Consider the following 10,643-nt stretch of genomic DNA (forward strand, 5'->3'; position numbering starts at 1 on the left):
TAATGCGCAGCAGCAAAGGTGCATGCCTTTTTAGAGACGCTTAATGCTCAGTAGCCTATTTCTACTGCGCTGTTTTTGACATGACAATTTATTGTGCAGAAGAAGAGGCTACTGCAGATTAAAGCATACATGTAGATGTGCCCATGGTAGTTTTTCACACCAATCTAGAGCTACATGCCTGTGGCCCAATGTGCAGGGTGTGGGAGCAGAGCTCCATAGTTTATCGTGGGGGGAAAAGCTTTCCCCCACAAGGCTTGAGTGCCCTGAGCTCTGGCCATGGTGGTGGGGCTTCCCATGGCCAGAACCCTAGCAGCATGGTAGAGAAAGCCCTCCCGCATCACAGCAGGGGTGCAGCTCACCATGGCCAGAGGCCCAACTAGCTCTAGCTGCTCACGAGTAAAGCCCCTGCACTGCACCTAGGACCCAGTTTCAAAAGGTGTCAGAGAGAGTTGTGAGGTGGTAGAAGTGCTCCCTTGCGACCAGCAGTTAATTAGTCCTGACTGGTGTCCTGGCCTGCTGTTACCTGTTTCTAGGCAGGAGGAAAATCTAGAAAGCATGCTGGGATGCATGCTCTGAACCCCTCCTCCCACTGGACTGGGTGCTGTTAGCAGTGCAGGGTGTCTGTGGAGCACACAGGCCACTTCTAACTAATTTCAAATGGCTTAAACTAAGTGGCTGAACTTCAACTGGTTGCATTGAATGCTTGTATATACATCCTTAGTGTGGTGTCGCTATACAACACAGCTAATTAGCTGGGATGTGGTGTTCACCTGTATGCCCTCAGCAGACACAACAGGACGTTGATGGGTGCTGTGGGAATATTCTAGAGGTGGGTAGGTGGGAGGGGATGGCTGATGCAAGACCAATGTTTCAAATTCAGGACCTAAGTCCCATATCAGGAACTTTTGGGGGGTGCTAGACACAGCCCTGAAATTCAAGCCCATGCTATAAAATTAGGAACAGTTGGCTACTCCGCCAAAGGTTCTGTGATCTTCCTGCAATGGGTATAAACGCATGAGGAAAAGGGTTTGAACAAATTTTCTGGACCTATTTTAACAGTCTGCATCTTATTCCTTTCATGTTACTTAGTTTGGAAAACTACAGTTGCTTCATCACTTTTTGTATTAGGTTCAAGGAGTCTCATTTCACTGGGATCCAAAGGGCAAGAGCAGCAGCCAGGTCCTTAAAAAGTCCTGAATCCTCACCCCCTGCCACTGCCATCACCCTGCTGTCTTCAGCTGCCCCTGGCACCGGGGGTGGGGGAGCTCCAGAGCTGCTCCTGCCCTACTCCAGCCAGGCTTCTTAAGCCAGACTCCCCTGTTCCTCCTTGCATGATCCTCCTGGTATTCCCCACCAGCTCAGGAACAGGCACAGGGATGGGAAACCTGATCCCCACCACAAGTACCACGGTCCCTGCCTTCTCTAGCTCCCCATGCAGCCTAGCTGGAGTGAGACGGGGAGCTCTGGAGGTTCCTCTGGCCCCCTGGGCAACCAGAGACAGCAAGGACAGTGGCAGATGTGGGCAGAGAAGGGAGCAGGGAGAAAGAGAGGATGGGAGAGAGGTGATATGTTGCTGAGGATGGAGGGAATAAGACAGGGTACTGAGAGCAGGTTTAGGAGAGGGGGGACTAGATTCTAGCCTGATTCAGGGTTTTTTAAAAAGTTGCCAGCTGCTGCTTTCACAGTATGATCTGCCTGATCTGTTTGGGGGTGGGGGGAAGCTGGGAAGAGGGGTGCAGCCACCCATACCTACCCCTTACAAAATCCTGGATCAGCCCATGTCTAATGTTTCCCCACAACTCTCTCCCTCTTTCTTCTTCTCTGGCTTTTTCCCACCATGTCTAGCCACTTGCTTTCAAGTCACTTAGGAATAGAATTTCAAGTTTTGACTAATCTAGTTACACTTCTACATGCATTTGAAGGAAAACAATTTACCATCATCAGCTTGCCTTCTTGACTTTTTTTTCCTCTATGTATATGTGTGTGTGTGTGTGTGTGTGTGTGTATGCATATTATGTATTACACACACGCACACACAGGCACAAGGATGTTTCAGAAAGTAATGGCATTTTGAAACAAAGCATTTTGCATGCAATGATCATATACTGGACCACATCGCTTCTCTAACAATGAGTGCATTTGACAATGCTGCCATCATCATGTCCCACTGCTGTGAAGTTTCCCAGCTGTTGAATACAAAATGGTTTTATTTCAAAATTGCTGTTACTTTCTGAAATACCCTTGTATATATGTATGAGTATATATAGATGCATGCCTAGGGTTATAGTACTTCATGATATTTAAACATTATTAGAAGAGTTTTATAAACAAATGTTCATGTGTGCATGCCCAGTCCTTGTACCATGACGCATTCCCACCCCTTTTAGCTATTCCAGCTCCCTTAAAGTAGAACTGGGCCCTCAGTAATGTTCCAGGTTTTAGCAGAATTCACTGGATGATGTCAAAGCTACATAATAATTCCACCATCATACTCGTCACCTACTTACATCAGTGCCAGAACAGTCATTGAATTAGAAGCGGGGAAGGATGTTATGGCCAGTGATGGGAGGGGTGGTCAACATGCTGACAGTGTCCCAATACCTATGGTTGAGGAGTCTTGAGGCTATTTTAGCAAAGCTTCATCAGATCTGAGAAGAGCTGAAGTACAAAGCTGGCCTAAAGCCACCTTTTACCTATTCCTACATCCCTCCTCTGTACTGAGTGCAATTTCATTAAGTATTGAGAGAGAGATACTTGCAGGCAAAAAAACAATTTTCCCTTGGGAACTGAAACAAATGTCTTTATTTGGAAATTCAAAAACAATCCTGTGAAAAAAATCATTAACTATGATCAATCCATCTGAAAGCTGGTGGGAAAATTCTAATTATTTATTATAGGATTTTTTTTTAAATGCTATGCTATCTTTTTTTTGTGGGGGGGGGGGGTTAGTTTTTGGAAACTTTTTTAGACAAAAACTTTTTTTGGAAAATTTCTAATTCCTCATTGGATAACCAGGAAAAAAAATAACCAAATTGAAAACTTTCCAAATAGTGTTTTGTTTGTTTGAAAGGCCATTTTGCATTTAAAAAAAAAGTTTTGACAAGAATGCAAACTCGCTAATTGCAATACTTTACAAGCAAGGTACCATATTTTTTCCATATACAAAGCGTGCCTTTTCCTCCCAAATAATACCCTCCCCTCTACACACATACAAAATCAGGGTTCATGTTTTATAAAGGAGGGAAGCTGCTCTTTACTACAGAAGAACTCTGAGAGACACTGCACATGCCATGGAGCTGCCAGGATGGCTGTTGCTTGTGTCTGCTGAAGGGGCAGACTTGTGTTAACCCTCTCACAGCCATAGGAATTGGCTAAACACTGTAGCCTGTGCTGGAACCAGCAAGTGAGCTGTTGGTAGTATCTTGGTCAGGCTTGTGATATGGAAGCCACACTTTATTTACAGGAACCTATATAAAGAACTACATACTAAGCACATCTACACGTGGCTGTATGGCATCATTGTTACTGCGCCATCATTTAGTACTTTAGTACTTTTGGAAGTACAGTAACAGCCTGTAGTGTGCTGTGCCAGCCACACACAGTTATTTTTAGCTGCTACATTACCATAGCAGCACACTACAATGAGAGAGCATGTTGAGGCATCACAATTTTTGCCCATCAGTGCCACACTAAAGAAGTAATGGTCTTGCTACTGCCCTTTGGAAGGGGCCTAACCTTGCATGGCACAGAGCAAGTCCTCCTGTAAGTACAGAGCATCCAAAAAGTGTGGCATTGAAGGAGACAGTCTACCACACCAGGAAGTTCCTGATGTCACACTTTCTGGACACTTCTGGGCACTCCAGGGCTTAATGGCACACAATCAGCCATGACTCTGAAACCATTTTCTTCTTCTACTTTCTGCCTTCCAAAAACAAGGTGTCTCTTTTATTTGGGGGAGTGTTGTATGCAAGAAAATATGGTATTTACTTTCCTCTGGAAATACATATGCTCATTCACACTGAAACAAAATTTCAGTTTATATTGCATACATTATTTGCAATATAAACTGTGTGAAAGGGCAGAAGAGTATGTTCTTGTTTAAGGTAAAACTGCCAGTGCTCTAACATAAAAGAATAAAGTAGGCCAACTGGGGCAAGGCAAAGCTTTGATAGAAGAAGAAACAAATGAGCAACCCTCAGGATATCCTTATCGTAATGAGGATGCCAGATAAAACCAATCAGAAACAAACAGTGAAGACCATGTCTTAGACATGATGCCAGGTAAGATTTTGAAACACAACTATAATATACAGTATATCCAGGTTACTGAAGTGAGACACTTCCCCAGTATTTAGGAATATGGGCTAATGAATTCAAAAGATAAAATCAGAGGTACCCTCAACCCAAACTACTATACAATTATCTGTGTGAGCAGCAACACCAAGATATTCTGTAACAGCCTCAAAAATAACAATACAGTATGTGACCAGCTATAGCATAATTCATACAAATCAAATTACATTTATCCCAAAGAAATGGACCACTGCCCACATTTTAACCTGCCAGTGATGTCTTCCTATATGTTAACAGCAGTTAATATGTTATGATGCTCCCAGAATACAATATTCAGGAACAAAAAAATATTTTTTTAAAAACCCCAAAACATAAAAAAAGATATTTGCCTACTTCATTGATTTTTGTAAAGCTTTTTATTCAGGGATTGAATCCAGGCATCCAGGATTAAACTATAAATTGGTACAAAATAGCACTGGAGGAAAAAAGCACATAATGATTACCTCCATATGCTATAATCTATCAGATGTAGTATTTAAAAATAATGTGCAAATGGGATCTTCAAGAAAATAAGGAGAAAAACAGAGAAATAATCCCATCCCTGTTTCCACTTTCAACACATGAATCAGTGTATCATATCTAATAATTCTGACATTATATAGAACTCCCACTAAATGTTAGGAATGTCATCTCTACTTATAGTGAACACCTGGTCATACTAAAACTAATGTAAGATAGTCTTCAGGGACACATACATACTAAAAATATGTAACAATATATATTGGAAAACAAAATTGTCTGGAAAATAAGCAGCAATGAACCAATTTTTATTACGCAAAGATGAAAACTCAACATGTCTTAAATATATACCCAATCCTCATAATAAATAAATGAAGACATGTGAGATTGCTGAGAATGAAAAATGTGCTGAAAGAACAGGATCCAATAGTCCTAAACTAATATGACCTATGGGACAGAACACTCACACAAGATTTAAGAGACATGGGTTTTTGTTTTGGTTCTGCTAGCAATGTTGGGCAAATTACTTCTCCAGGCCTCAGTCTCCTAATCTTCAAAATGGGATTAAGCCTTCTTGTCCTATTAGTAAAGCACTTTGAAGTATATGAATGAAAAGTGTGTAGGTATTATTAATAGTTGACCAGGTGGAGTGATTACTTCCTGGGCATTTATAAGAAATACATGAACTTAGCTTAGAAAGAGAAGAGATGAAGCTTGGCAAGAGGATGAGTAGATTCTTGGGAATGGGCACTGCCAAAACAGTTTATTTTAAGGGACAGCCTTGTTTTATTGGCATAGTGGAAGGACATGTATGTACATATACACACACATCCCAACACCTATTCTAACCCACCTACATAAAACCACCCAAACTAAAGATTTCAGTCCTTGCACTGGGCTCAAGAGTTGTGGGAGCCTCAAGCACAAATACCTTTCTATTTTGATGGGGAGTGTAGCAGGGCACTAAGATGTGCCTGCTCCTTTAAGGGTAGAAACTGCCTGGCCAGAGAGCCCTGCAGGCTAAACAGAGCTCCACAGCTGCAGGTTGCCTGAACAACAGCCTAATGAGATAATTGGCCAGCACCTGCAAGTGGTCAGATGATCAGAAGGAGGTAGGGCTCTGCAAATACATAAGCTCCGGGCTAGAGCTACGTGTTACTCTCTCTCTGGAGACTGCTAAGGAAGGAGTACAGTATTCAAGAGCTACCCAGAGACCTTTGGTCACCAGCTTTGATGTCTAGAAGGACTGTAGAAGCCTATAAGGTAGCCAGGACTAGGAGACACTATCCTAGGGTAGGAGTTTTGTCTTCTAAAAGGGGCAGGGCACAGTCTTCATTATTAGGGTAATGCTATAGCTCAGGCAGCTTATGTTTATGTTGTTGTATGAACAATGGACTGGGAGAGGCTAATGGGGAAGAGGAAGCCTCATTGGGGCACACTAGTGTACAGAGCCCCAGGTGCCTGAGGGGGCGTAGAGAGACAGATACCAGAGAGGAGAGGCACTGAGGCAGGTGCAGAGAGACAGGAGCCAGAGAGGAGAGACACTGAGGAAGGTGCAGACAGCCAAGTGCCAGAGAGCTCCGTGCCCGAGGGCTACAGCTACACAGGGGCTGTAGGGCCCAGCACCCGAGGGGTGCACAGAGGTAACAATATTGGTAACATCTTCAAGGTATGGAACACAATAAGGGAAGGTTGGAGTCATGTGTACACCCCTAGACATACGGCTCATAAATGGGCAGCCTCCTGCTTTAATGCCACTATTCTTATTTAACAACAAAGGTGTGTCAGGAGAGACTGGACAGATTGCCCTAGACAGGTGGCTGGGCCAGTATTGTGACTGAACCTGGGAGCTTGCCCTTGTCCCATGGAGCAACTGGAAGAGGAAATGGAAAGTCTCAGTTCTTAACCTCCCAAGCTCACCTGTGTTTTGAAGCATCAGACCAACAGGAGTGGAAATTCTGGTGCTCTTTAAACCGCTGATAAAACATGCTATGCAAAGGCTTTTGTGTACGTATGCCTTGCCATAACCATTCCAAAGATGATTAGGGATGCAGAGAACTATTCTTTAGGCATCAGATTGCCTTAATCTTGCATCTACAAACCTGAGAGTAGAAAAAATATTACAAGAACTCTTAACAGTGGCTGCAGAGCATAACTGGGTCACCTAGCCACCATAATCAACACGTGGAGAATAACACTAAAGTTTAGATGCCATCTCAACCAAAGCAGCAAATAGTCCCTCCACCACAAAATACCAAGAGCAATTCAAATGATAGGATGATCAACCCTTACCTATTATTACTTCCTAGGTTTAACAACACTCATTTCCTGACCAGTAGAACAAACAGGCATACCCAAAATCAAGAAAAATACTCCAAATGCTGGACTGACACCTAAAATAGCAGTATGTGATTAACTGGGAAAAATAAAACAGGGTGGTTGTACATGTTAACAGGACCTTTCACAAGCGGCATAAGAGAAAGAGGTTCCTTGTTAACCATCCTTCCATTTACATCCATGTAAGTGCCAGTCACAGTTCAAAATCTGAGACTTAAATTCACTAGTTGGGACACTAGCTATGCAGAGACCTCATGCAACACCCCTACTTCAGACAAGTGTTCAGTGTCACAATTACATCTATAGTATTTTATGAGCTCCAGGGCATTGGAGAAAAAGGTACAAACATTGAGACTGAATATGTTCAGGTGCCTGTAAACATTTTGCTTGAGGTTATTATCCGTGTTTTTGAAAAAGGGGTATCCTACAGGATCCTCAAAAGCCTGCTGAAATCAAAAGGGTAGTTCGAGGACAATTCCTCTAACACAAATTTGAGCGAGACAGACCTAAGCTGCCCTTCCAACCTCTCCATAAAGCCTAGCGTAGAAGTATTCTGGGAGGATATAAAGACCATGGTACTGGGATTGTGGGCTATACTGTTACTCCTTGACAACCTAAAACACATGACACAAGTGTGGATGGGGGATGGGATAGCCATCTATAATCATTTAAAGCCTCTTCTTAGAGAGATAGTATAGAATTTCACCCTGAGCTCACACTAGGTTTCTTCAGAAGTTTAAAGTAGCTGTTAGCAAAGTAATACACATACTGATTACCACAAACCCATCTGTGGGGTAACTCCATTTGACCCACTGCCATACTTGCTTGTGCAAAACTTTTCTGTGGGATAACTCCTCATCCCTGTGAAACTCAGGTCCACTGACCTTATGCTGGACCTCGCAGCTGTAGCAGGAGAATCTCTGCATGTTCCAGGTTGTTACCCTTGGGTTGTGAAAGAATTGTATATCACCCTTTCCTTAGAAAGGGTTAGTTTGAAATATCACTCACCCAGAGATCACTTTTTACCACAGGCAATCAGTAACAACACCACAGGCACCACAAGCAACAAGAGGATTTATTATATAGGAGAAGATTGTACAAGAAAAACTGACCATAAGTTTGCAGACAGAACAAGTAAAGTTGTTTTACCCTCTCATCTGATTAACTACCTAGTACTTAAGAGAGTCCTGCCACTATTCTCAGAGATTAGTCTTCCTCCTGCCAGCCCTGACTACTGTGCTCTTGAACTCCTCTGAAGCCTGAGAAAAGCCAAAGACCCTAGTAACTTCAGATAGCCCTTAAAACACTCTCCAAGACAGCCCCGCCCCCGCCGCCACCAGTATAGTCCCAATTCTTCCTGAGTCTCAGAATCCTATAGAAATTTATTTCCTGCCAGGGAAAGCCAGCATTCCTCTGGATAATGGGCCATTTCACCTAACTATAGTGCTGTTGTTTTTTCCTACTAAAAACAGACAATACCTTGGGTGCCCACCCACCAGTGGCTCCTTTTGTCTGTGATTAGGAGTGATTATTGTCCTTGCCCCAGAATACAGTGGAAAGAGATACTTAGCAGTTTACCCTACACTTTTCCTGAAGTATCTTTCTCAGTTTCTTTGCCTAAACCACCTTCAAAATAATAAAGAGATATATAGACAGTGTAACACAATCCATACAAAGAGGTAAGTGACATGGGCATTTACACAAGACCACATGTGCCATATCAGTGCAACAACAAGAAAAATCTGTATAACACTCAATGAATGCTCCCAAGACTTAGTGGGGAACATGACACTGATATTATGTAATTTTATTATAGACACACTCACATTATTATCAAGCTAATTGTCCTTTCATTTGCCACACAATCTATCCTACCTAAGTGCTCCCTCCTACACACACACATATATCTGACTGTAGTCACCTCACCTTTCAAACCCAAACAGCTACCATCCTTCCTTTGCACTGGATACCAACACAATATCATATGGTTCCAAGAAAAATGTAGTAGTCTGTAGATAAGAAAAGTGTGCAGAAATCTAAGAAGAATTTTCAAGACTTAAAATATCAATGCATTTGACAAGTAACTGACATGGTTTTCTTTAAAAACACAGTATTAGTTAATGCCTTCCCAAACAGTAAATGTGCTACTTGTGCTTACACACGTTGGTTGTAAATTCCACAGCACACATAAAAACTGAAGTTTGGTTTTGTGTCCTGGGATGTTGCTCTGGTAGGTAGGTGTGGAGGAGAAACAAAAAGGAAAATATGATTTTATGTTTTTTAGCACAGAATTTACTTAGTGTGTCTACATAGCAGATAGACTGTTGGTTCTATAGATTTCTCTTGCATGAAAGAAGTAGGTGATTCAGTAACACAAATATTGTTCCCAGCTCTGCAACATTATGTAATTTTAATACACAATGTACAATATTAATATTTATTTTTATTATGGCAGTGTCCAAGACCTTCAGTGATCCATCAGGGCCTCACTGTAGTTGAAACAAGGTGGACACAAAACAAAGACCCAGAAAGCTTCTAATTTGTCAGACAGTAGATCAACAGAACAGACAGATGAGTTGGGGCAGACAGAGGATAAGGTAACAAAACAGGGATCTAAGCTTGCTGTCTAACCAGTGCAAGACAGAAAGAATTCATAGCAATTTCAGGAAAAGAGGGATTTGGGAACTATTTAAAAAGAGGACTGAGATTTCAGAGGGATCTGTTCTCCATGCATGTGAGACCGCATGAAGGAAAAGGCCAAGGGGTGTCTATCTGTGTGCGGCGAGGCTCCTCTGATGTGCTGTTATTGCAGCACATCGGAACAGACTTGATTAATCGAGTCTGCTGAAGCATAGTAATTCACACTCCAGCAGACTCTAGCGTCTCATGTGTTAGTGTTCCCAGGCTGAAAAATGGTGGTGAGGGCACTTTAACTAAAGCTCATTTGATGAGCTTTAGTTAAAGCACCCCTGCCACCATTTTTCAGCACAGGAACCCTGATACAGGAGATGCTCCAGGTTTTGCTCTAATTAAAGCATGCCCCCACTCCCACCCCCAGAGCATGTATATAAACACCCAAGAAGATGACTAATAGAAAATCAGGGCTGTTATCATTTACCTATGTGATGATTGGTATAAGATCTAGTGCATGAACTAGTGTCCCAGGTGAATCTAGGCCTCAACTTGTGATAAGCCCTTACACAGATGCAAGTGGGAGGGAGGCAAGCAAGAACAGGTCAAACTAAATCCAACGAACTTGAATTTAATATGGTAGACAAGGAGAAACAGTGGGGAGAGACAGGTAATGTGACAGAAAAGCGATCCTACCAGAAGCATTTGGAATGGACTTGTAGGCAAGGACATGGTGTCAAAGTCGGAGATAAGTAGATTACAGAATGAGCTGTGAAATAATTAGGTCCTGAACAAGAGCCTTGTCAATCTGGATAAGAAGGAAAGTCCTTGCTATGTTGCATAAAAACAAGTAACAAGAGAGAG

This window comes from Crocodylus porosus, unplaced genomic scaffold, assembly GCF_001723895.1.
Source record: "Crocodylus porosus isolate Cpor-Errol unplaced genomic scaffold, CroPor_comp1, whole genome shotgun sequence".
NCBI classification, from domain to species: Eukaryota; Metazoa; Chordata; order Crocodylia; family Crocodylidae; genus Crocodylus; species Crocodylus porosus.